Raw genomic sequence first — 10,933 nt, 5'->3', positions numbered from 1 at the left:
TCTGAATGAGCCTACCATGGGGAACCTTGTCAAATGTCTTACTGAAGTCCATATACACCACATCCACAGCTTGACGCTCATCAACTTTTCTAGTCACATCCTCAAAAAACTCGATACGTTTTGTGAGGCATGACCTACCCTTCACAAAGCCATGTTGACTGTATTTGATCAAGCCATGCTCTTCCAGATGGTCATAAATCCTATCCCTCAGAATCCTTTCTAACACCATGCAGACGACAGATGTGAGACTTACTGGTCTGTAATTGCTGGGGATTTCCCTATTTCCTTTCTTAAAGAGAGGAATTACATTTGCCTCTCTCCAGTCCTCAGGTACGACTCCAGTGGAGAGCGAGGATGCAAAGATCTTCGCAAGTGGCGAAGCAATTGCATTTCTCGCTTCCCAAAGCAGCCGTGGACAAATCTGTTCCGGGCCTGGCGACTTGTCAATCTTAATGTTTGCCAAAATTTTCAGCACATCAGCTTCCTCTATCTCTATCCATTCCAGCATGCACACCTGCTCTTCAAAGGTTTCAATCACTACAAAGTTCGTTTCTTTCGTAAAGACAGAAGCAAAAAACTCATTTAGGGCTTCCCCTACCTCCTCAGACTCCACACACAAGTTCCCTATGCTATCCCTGATCGGCCCTACTCTTTCTTTGACCATTCTCTTATTCCTCACATAAGTGTAAAATGCCTTTGTGTTTTCCCTAATTCGTTCTGCCAAGCCTTTCTTTTGCCCCCTCCTGGCTCTCCTCAGACCATTTTTGAACTCCTTCCTTGCCTGCATGTAATCCTCTCTAGCTGAACTTGACCCTAGCTTCCTCCACCTTATGTAAGCTACCTTCTTCCTTTTCACAAGAAGCTCCACCGCTCTCGTCATCCAAGGTTCCTTTATCTTACCCCTTCTTGCCTGTCTCAGAGGGACATATTTACTCATCACTCGCAACAACTGTTCCTTAAACAGTCTCCACGTCGAAAGTTCCCTTACCATGGAACAATTGCTCCCAGTCCATGCTTCCTAACTCATGTCAAATCACGTCATAGTTTCCTCTTCCCCAATTGAATATCCTCCCATTTTGCCTAATCCTCTCCTTCTCCATAGCTATGTAGAATGTGAGGCAGTTATGGTCACTATCACCAAAATGCTCTCCCACCACAAGATCTGATACCTGCCCCGGCTCGTTTCCGAGCACCAAGTCTAGAATGGCCTCTCCCCTCGTCGGCCTGTCAACGTACTGCATTAGGAAACTCTCCTGAACACACCTTACAAAAACAGCTCCATTCAAATCTTCTGCTCGAAGGAGGTTCCAATTAATATTAGGAAAGTTAAAGTCACCCATTACAACAACCCTACTGTGTCCACACTTTTCCAAAATCTGTCGACCTATGCTTTCTTCAATCTCCCTGCTGCTATTGGGGGGCCTGTAGTAAACCCCTAACAAGGTGACTACTCCCTTGCTGTTCCTAATTTCCACCATACTGACTCAGTAGGCAGATCCTCCTCGACAATGGAAGCTTCAGTAGCTGTGAAACCCTCTCTGATTAGTAGTGCTACACCCCCTCCTCTTTTACCCCCTCCCTATTCTTTTTTAAATGTTCTAAACCCTGGAACATCCAGCAACCATTCCTGCCCATGAGAAACCCATGTCTCTCTTATGGCCACAACATCATAGCACCAGGTACTGATCCATGCTCTAAGTTCATCACTTTTATTCCTGATACTCCTTGCGTTGAAGCAAACACACTTTGACCGATCCCTTGGTTCCTTCCCACTAGCTGGTCTACCTCTTGCTACTGCCTCACCTGCATCAACTCTCACCTCCGGTATACAGCTCAGGTTCCCACCCCCCTGCCATACTAGTTTAAACCCTCTGAAACTACTGGAGCAAACCTTCCACCCAGGACATTGGTCCCCTTCCAGTTCAGATGCAACCCATCCTTCTTGTACAGGTCCCACCTTCCCCAGAAGGCATCCCAATTATCTACATATCTGAAGCCCTCCCTCCTACACCAGCTGCGTAGCCACGTGTTCAGCCTCGCCCGCTCCCTGTTCCTCACCTCGCTATCTCATGGCACCGGTAGTAAGCTAGAGAACACGACTCTGTTCGTCCTGCTTTGCAGCTTCCATCCTAACTCCCTGAAATCACTTTTTATATCCTTAACCCTATTTCTGGCTATATCATTAGTGCCAATATGTAATACGATTTCTGGCTGTTCGCCATCCCCTTTTAGAACCTTATACACCAGATCAGAGACGTCCCGGACCCTGGCACCAGGGAGGCAACATACCTTCGGGGAATCCCGATCCTGACCACAAAATCTCCTGTCAATTCCCCTAACTATCGAGTCCCCTACCACGAGTACTTTTCTATTCTGCCCCCTTCCCTTCTTTGCCACAGTGTCAGGCTCAGTGCCAGGGAACTGGCTGCTATGGCTTTCGTCTGGTAGGTCATCCCTCCCAGCAGTATCCAAAACGGTATACTTACTGCTGAGGGGAATGCCCACAGGGGATCTCTGCACTCTCTGTCTGTCCCCTTTCCTCCCCCTAACTGTAACCCATCTATCCTTGTCCTGAGCCTTAGGAGTGACCAACTCCTGGTAACTCCTCTCAATTACCCCCTCTGCCTCCCGAATGATCCGTAGTTCATCCAGCTCCAGCGCCATTTCCCTGACACGGTTTTCAAGGAGCTGTAGTTGGGTGAACTTCCCGCAGATGTAGCCAGCGGAGACGTGTGCCATGTCTCCCACCTGCCACATTCTGCAGGAGGAGCAAGCAACTGCCCTAGCATCCATACCCCACTTAACTGAACACCCGCTCAGTACTAAAATAGAAAGCTTAGTTCAAGGTGCTATAAAATTAGTAACAAGCTTATATTCAATAGAGAAAGTTTAGAATGAACCTTACCTTATTAACTAGATTAAAAATCAGCATAGCTGTGGTTTGAGTCTCACAGGTGCCTGTGGCTTTGATAGACTGTATCTTGTCTAAACCTCTTGTAAATAGTGCCAGTTGCTTGGTTCCTGAAAGCTGAAGTGTCTTGTTTCTTGTGTTTAAACTCAATGCATTATTATTCCTCTGCTCCCACTCCAGTTACCTGAGCCTAACCCAACTAGCTGTTTTGTTTGTTGCTGTTTTGTGAACTGTAACAATTAACAATTGTCAGCTACTCAGAGAGAGAAATTTTGATAAATATCCCGATTTGACAGATAAACCTGATCACTTTGCCTAAGATGACATGATTGAAATGCATAACTAATCTAGTTCCAAACAACGATCTGTGGACCTGAAAGGTTACCTCTCTTCTGCTCCACAGATGCTGCCAGGCCTGCTGAGTTTCTCGGTCAATTCCTGTTTCTCTTTCAGACTTTCAGCATCTGCAGTTCATTGACTTCTGTTAACTTGAAAAATTTCTGGGACAAACCAGCCCATCTACCAGCTCCAGAGCTTCTTTCCTGCTCCTGAAAATCAGTCATCACAATAAACGAGCAGAATAGATCTCCCATTCCCGGACCAAAAACGGAACCCAGCCTGCGGCAGTGAAAGCACCAAATCCTAACCACTGCACCACCAGGAAGGGCACTTCAGACTCTTGTATCTTTTCTCACTGACACTGCTTCTGACATTTTATTTTGTACCATTTTGGCTGCAGATCAGTTTCTCCCTTTCACCAAAATTCCCTTTGCCTTTTTAATTCCCTGCTGCACCTGCAATCCTACTTTTAGCGATTCATGCACAAGGGCACCGAAGTCCCTCTGCACAGCAGCGTGCTGCATCTTTATTACCATTTAAAACATAGTCCATTTTGCGTTATTCCTACCAAAATAGATTACCTCACACTTATCAACATTGTACTCCATCTGCCAGGCCTTTGCTCACCCACTGAGACTATCGTTATCCCTCTGCAGACGTTTCGTGTCTTCTGCACACTTTGCTCTATACTCGTCTTAGTGTCATCTGCAAATTTTGACACACCACGCTTAGTCCACAATTCCAAATCATCTGTGTAAATTGTAAACAATTGTGGTCCCAGCACTGATCCCTGAGGCACACCACTAGCCACTGAACACCAATGAGAAAAACACCCATTGACCCCTCCTCTTTGTTTTATACTGGTCAACCAATCCTCTATCCAAGCCAATACATTACCTGTAATATGGTGCAACTTTATCTGATGTAGCAGGCTTTGATGTGGCACCTCGTCACTTGCCTTCTGGAAATCAAGATACACCACATCCACAGGTACCCCATTGTCCACATAGCAGATAATGTCCTCAAAGAATTTCACCAAATTAATTCAGCAAGACCGACCCTTCATGAACTCATGAACACCAGTGGGACAATTTATATCCAAATGTCTTGCTATTTCTTCCTTGAACATAGATTCAGTCATTTTCCCCAGTGCCGAATTTATGCTAACTGGGCCAATGTTACCGGCTTTTTGCCTACTTCCTTTTTTAAACAGTGACGTCACATTGGCTGTTATCAATCTGCGGGATCCACCCCAGAGTCCAGTGAATTTTGGTAAATAATTACTAGTGCATTTGCTATGTCCCCCATCGCCCCTTTTAGTATCCTGGGATGCAGTTAATCAGGGCCAAGAGACCCCCATGTCCACTGTTAGCCCCGATACCTTGCCCAGCACTGCCTCCTTAGTGATAATGATAATCTCTATCACAAGCAGTGAGACTTTCACATCAGAGGTGAATTAAATGGGAAGAACCATTGAAATACATCATTTTCATTAGCTCAGAAACAGTACTACAAAAATGATCTTTGTCGAAACATACAGGTGTTATTGGCGATGTAACGGATTGGATGAAGAAACGTTCGTTCCCTCCTGGGACCGTCTGGGAAGGGAGTGTTTAATATCAGAATGGAGGTCGCACATTTAAGGCAGAGTCGAGGTGAAGTTTATTCTCTCAGATGGTTGTGAATTAGTGGATTCTTTTACAGAAGAGGATTGTCAGAGCTGGGCCACAAAGTGCATTTAAGGCTGAGTTCGATTGATTTTCAGCAGCAAGGGTACCAATGGTTATCGGGAAATCCAAGAAAGTGCAGTTCAGGATTATCAGGTCAGGATTATCTGCTCATTTAATAGCAGAGCAGACTTGTTAGGCTGAGTTGTCTCCTTCTCCTCCAAAACTGCGTCATGTTAATATAAAGCTGCAAAACGGACGGGAGCAAATTTTGCTTAAAAACAGGTGGATCCCATCGGGATACCGAAACTCAGTGATATTTGCAAAGGACAGCAAACAAAGGGCCAGTCACTGTCCGAAGTGGGATTTGAACCCACGCCTCCAGGTGGAGACCAGAACACCCAGCTTTACAGCGGAAGGAATCTATTCCTTGAGTCTGGCGCCTTAGACCACTCGGCCATCCTGACACACCTTCGCAGCTCCAGAGTGATCTTTATACCAGAGTAAACAGGAAAAGCCAGTCTTCAGCACCCACACTGAGCCTGGCTCCATGAGGCCCACAGTCACCTCTCACAAACCACCGTTGCCCTTCACTTTTCCTGACTTCCCCCTTGTTCTTGTCTGAAACAAATTGCACGTCAGGCAAATGCAGCTGACAATGCTGATGTAGAACTGTAATGTAGATTGAAGCGACACCGCCTGGTCTATGGCATAATTCTACTTCTAAAGGTCAGACAATATTTCAGAGTTATTATTGTAAATTTTAACCACGAACACTCCACGGCAGTGAAGGCATTGAATCCTTATCAGCAGACTACGAGGGAAGACGTATATCTCTATCACCCTGGTCACTGCCTGATTCAGCATTACGTCTCTCATCCTTCTGCACATGATTCCTTCAGCTCCATCATGGTTTTGTCGCATTGTCTTGGTTTATACTGCACAGACTATCCTGCCATCTATTACATTGCAGTTTCTAATGCATGAAACCCTACCTTACAGGGCACAGTCTTCACTCTCTAGGGCAGTCGTGAAAGCAATGGTCTTGTAAAGCAACGGCCATGAGTTTGCTTCTAACTGGAGGAGATGAGAATGTTTGTACAACTGCTGCATCCAATATCCAAAGGAGCACTTTCACCTCGTCTGAAATTATGCCAATGTCATTTCCTCCACAGGCCAGCAGTGAGGTGAGGTGAGGTATTATAAACTGCAGGTTGGCAAGGAAACAATGGGGGAGCAACATGGAGAGGGGAGCGGCCGAATGCTTTATTTCTTTGCTGTAATCAGATTCTGGTTTTGAAGTGTGAAATGGGACTATAGAACCCAAATGGGTGAAATCCTACCTTCTGGGGGTTGGTCTCTGCTGAGGCCTTTGTCACCTTCTGGGAAATATGCCTGTGTGTTACCTTCTGAGGCTGAAAATGTGGTCCACTTCCCCAAGGGAATGCGAACATCTCAAACAGCCGGCCCATTGCCTCGTAGCACACAGGGCTATGGGCCAAGGCTGGAAACTGGGATGTTGAGCCTCTTTCTGTGCTGTAAAAACATGATGATTCAGTCATTTTCAGTAAAAACAACTATCGTAGAAAGAACAAAAAATCTAGGAGTTGTGCCGTTAAGAAACGATGCACACACATCCATCGCTCTCCCTGCTGGTCTAGTGGTCAGGGTTTGGCGTTTTCAATACCACAGCCCGGGTTCGATTCCCGGTCAGGGAATCAAGTTTTATTTTTCCTGATGGTGGCAACGCAAAGGCAGTGCAGCTCTGTCTGTGATCCTTTCAATGTCAGTTCCTGTCCCCGAGAACATCAGGGTCCATGTTCCAGCCGCTTAAAGAGGGGAAAGGTGCCTTAGCCGTCACTGCTCAGTCAGGCTACTCACCTTTGTGTTGTGTTGTTAGCAGGGACATCAGCGGTAAGGGTAACATTCACAAGGTACACAACCAGCAAAGATAATCACAGTCGCTACTTCAATTCAATTGCCTCCCCTTTGTGACGCAGTGAGCTTCACTGCCATTTGTTGTCAGGAAGCTACAATTCACCCGATCGAGTCTGCTCAGCCAGTCAATGAGATCGCTGTTGATCTGATAAATGTCAACTCCGCTTCCCTGTTTTTCCTCCATAACCTGAGGTAATCACGAGCCCAATCACAACATCATATATTACCGATATTTTTTGGAAGCTTAGATGAGTTCAGTGACCTGTGCATGTTTGCACAAAATTGAATAATATGAAATGAGCGATAAAAAGCCCTTCCCACAGTTCAACCCAGTGCAGGGTCAGCCATATGACAAGAGTAAGAGAGCAGAAATGCTAACTCTATTTCTCCCAGCACAGATTTCTCTCTTGACGAGTTGAATATCTGCTGCATTTTTCATTATAATTGAAACATTTTCATGCACAGATCCTCACTCCATCCACAAATAACTGTGATTCCAAAAACTATTTTGCCTCAGATTAAAATTGCTGTGCATCTTTTCAAACAGCTTGAGGTCCCAAGAATCCCTGCTCCATGTCAATAGAAGCTGCTCCGGGTGAGGTTGGAGCTCACAGACTCGGCATTCACGCGCCTCAATGGCCATAGAGGGACTGCGCGCTCACCGATTGCGTCACTTCTATCTGTCTCCCCCTGGTCACTGTCTGATTCATCATTGCATCTCTCATCCTTCTGCACATCATCCCCGTGGCTCTATCTCGATTTTGTCATATTGTCTTGGCTCATAATGCACAGACTATCCCGTCATCTATTATCACAGCGTATGTCTGCACGCTCATTGCCATTCCCATTTCCGGTTATATCTTCACAGCTGGGTCACTGACTTCCCTGGTTCTGTGCCCGGGAACTGGGATTATATGGTTGTACGCAGCAATGGTTACTTCCTTTTGTGTGGAAGCTGACGAAACATCCAATGTTAAACTAGATTACTATTGAAAGGTACATTTCAACAAGACCCAGCACTATACACTGAGTCTTTGATATTTAGTAGAAATCTATCAATCTCAGTCTTCAATATACTCATTGATGGAATCTCCACAGTCCCTGGTAGCATCGTAATTACCGATGCCAGCCCTCTGTGAATCCCCGCAATACAGCGCACTGCTTGGAAACAATTCCAGTTGTCGATCTGGTGCTGTTCCTAACATATCCTCAGCCACTGTAGTTATTGCTTGTTGCACACCAGCGAACTCATGTGGTGCCGTGATCGTATTGTGGTTAGTACTCTGTGTTGTGGCCACAGCAACCTCGGTTCGAATCTGAGACGTGGCAGTGGGTGCTTGCTGTATTTTGTTTTACTCCCTGTGCAATGGGCCACAGAAATGCGGCAAGTATCAAACATATTGACGTGAAAATATTCTTTGAGGTGGTGACAATCATCTCTCAACCCCAGCTCTCTCACATATCTGCATTTGATGTGGTCAAGATTAGAATTCAAACCCACCACTTTAGAGAATTTTCTCCCTCCCACAATCACTAAATCTCCTTTACGTCGCTCCTTCCACTTCACTGAGGCACTGCACAATCTAACATCCATTTTCACATTGACATTGTTCATTCTGTCTTGTTGCAGTCAGTGTTGCTGAGCGAACGTGGCCTGTCTCACCACCAGGAACTCTAAACCAGATGAAATATTTAGATACTGGGACGGTCAGATCAAGACTCATGGAGCAGCTTTTACTGACATGGACCAGTGATTATTGGAACATCAGGCCTAGGAAAATGACCCATGGCAATAATGAACAACATGCACTGCATCAGAAAAGACCAGTTTCATTGGCTTTCTGTAACATTCATTGTATTTGTTCATTTCGCTATAGCGAGAGTATTGGGGGCTGTTCATTAATTCACATTATTGTGGGATGTGATAGCACCAGAAACTGTGCCGAAGAGATTGACCAGGATATTGTCTCAGCTGAAGAGTTTCCGTTATGAAGCAAGATAGAACAGACTGTGGTTGTTTTCCATAGAGCGGAGGAGATGTACAAAATAATGAGGGTAGACTATGTAACCGCTTCCCCTTGAGGGAGGGATCAATCGCCAGGGACCATAGATTTAAGGTAAGAGGAAGGAAGTTTTGAGTAAATTTACAGAAAATCGCTTTTAGCCAGTGGATGTTTGGAATCTGGAAGCCACTGCCTGCAAGTGTCTGAGAGGCAGAGATCCTTATGATTTTAAGAAGCATTCAGATGTGAATTTGTGATGCTGTGGCATTGACGATTATGGGCGAAGCAATAGAAATAGAATTTGGATACTGAAGTGATTGAATGTGATTGTTGCACCCGTAAAGGGCTTAAGGGGCATTTGTACCTGATGCCCTCATTAGCATTGTGGTCACTCTCCCCACCTTTCACGAAGGAGACCAGGGTTCAATTTCCTACTGGACCCGACCCAAGCATTTTTGGGGCCTTTCAGCAAAACGGACCCAGCTTCAATTTTAGCTTCAGCTGATGTCAGCATGGAGTTTACACATTCTCACCATGTCTGCGTCTCAGGGCTTCTATTTCTACCCATGGTCTAAACATATGCAGGCGAGGTGAATTGAACACATAGAACACAGAAGAGTACAGCACAGGCTTTTCATTCCACAATGTTGTGCCAAAATATTATCTTACTCTAATATCAAATTACCCTGCATACTCTATATTTTATGATCAGCCTCGCAACTGTCCAAGACTCGGTTACATGTCCCGAATGTTTCTGACTTGAATACCACAGCCGACAGAGCATTCCACGCACCCACTGCTCTCTGTGTATAGAACCGACCTCTGACATCGCCACAATACCTTCCTCCAATCACCTTAAAAGTATGGCCCCCTCATAATAGTCACTTCTGCTCTGGGAAAAGGTCTCTGGGTATCTGTGCTATCTCTGTCTCTCATCATCTTATTTACTTCTATCAAGTCACAGCTCACCCTTCTTTTCTCCAAAGAGAAAAGCCCGAGCTCCCTCTACCTTTCCTCATAAGACCTGCCCTCCAGTCCAGGCAGCATCCTGGTAAATCTCCTCTGCACCCACACGGAAGCTTTTGCATCCTTCCTTTAATGATGTGATCAGAACTGAACACAATATTCCAAGTGTGGTGTAACGAGTGTTTTGAGCAACTGCAGTATATCCTTGTGGCTTTCAAACTCAATTCCCTTGCCAATGAAAGCCAACACACCATACACCTTCTCAACAACACTATTAATTTGGGTAGCAACTTTGACGGGTCTATCGATGTGGACCCCAAGATCCCTCTGTTTCTCCACATTAGCAAGAACATGAGGTTAACCCTAAATTCTGTATTTAAAGTCAACCTTTCAAAATGAATGACTTCACACTTTTCCAGGTTGAATTCCATCTGCCACTTCTTTGCCCAGCTTTTCATCTTGTCAATCACCCATTGCAAACTCCAACAGCCCTCCACACTACCCACCATGGCACCAAACTTCGTGTCATCATCAAACTTACTAACCCATCTTTCCACTTCCTCATCCAAGTCATTTATAGAGACCAGAAAGAGTGGGGTTCCCAGAACAGATTCTTTCAGAACACCACTGATCGCCAAGCTTCAGGCTGAATAATTTCCATCTATTACAACCCTCTGGCTTCCATTCTGTATCCAGAATACCAAATTTCCATGAATCCCATATCTCTTGGCTTTCTAAATGAGCCTACCTTGGGGAACTAAATCAAATGCTTCTCTAAAATCCACATGCACCACATCCATTGCTTGATCTTCATCAATGTTATTTGCCACATCCTCAAAGAATTCAGTAAGGCTTCTGCGGCATGATCAGTGAGGCTTCTGAGGCATGACCAGCCCCTTCAAAAGCCACACTGACTATTTCTAATCAAATTGTGCATGTCCAAATAAACATAAATACTGTCTCTCAGAATCCTCTCCAATAATTTGCCCACCACAGAATGACTGACTCTTCTGCAATTCCCAGGATTATCCCTATTCCGTTTCTTGAACAAGGGAATAACATTTGCCACCCTCCAATCATCTGGTATTACTCCAGTAGGCAGTGAGGAC

General features: G+C 45.2%; 1 non-coding gene across 1 annotated transcript; it reads right to left on the bottom strand.

Annotated features, from left to right (window-relative positions):
• Window positions 1-5,269: 5,269 nt before the first annotated feature.
• trnal-caa (transfer RNA leucine (anticodon CAA)) lies at window positions 5,270-5,384 on the bottom strand. Its single transcript has 2 exons — window positions 5,347-5,384; window positions 5,270-5,315 (listed from the first exon to the last, which is right to left on the bottom strand). It is a non-coding gene; the product is annotated as a tRNA-Leu (tRNA).
• Between the last annotated feature and the right edge of the window lie 5,549 nt (window positions 5,385-10,933).

This window comes from Stegostoma tigrinum, unplaced genomic scaffold, assembly GCF_030684315.1.
Source record: "Stegostoma tigrinum isolate sSteTig4 unplaced genomic scaffold, sSteTig4.hap1 scaffold_232, whole genome shotgun sequence".
Classification (NCBI taxonomy): domain Eukaryota; kingdom Metazoa; phylum Chordata; class Chondrichthyes; order Orectolobiformes; family Stegostomatidae; genus Stegostoma; species Stegostoma tigrinum.
Note: the sequence above shows the minus strand (reverse complement) of the source record. Positions and strands in the feature narration are given on the sequence as shown.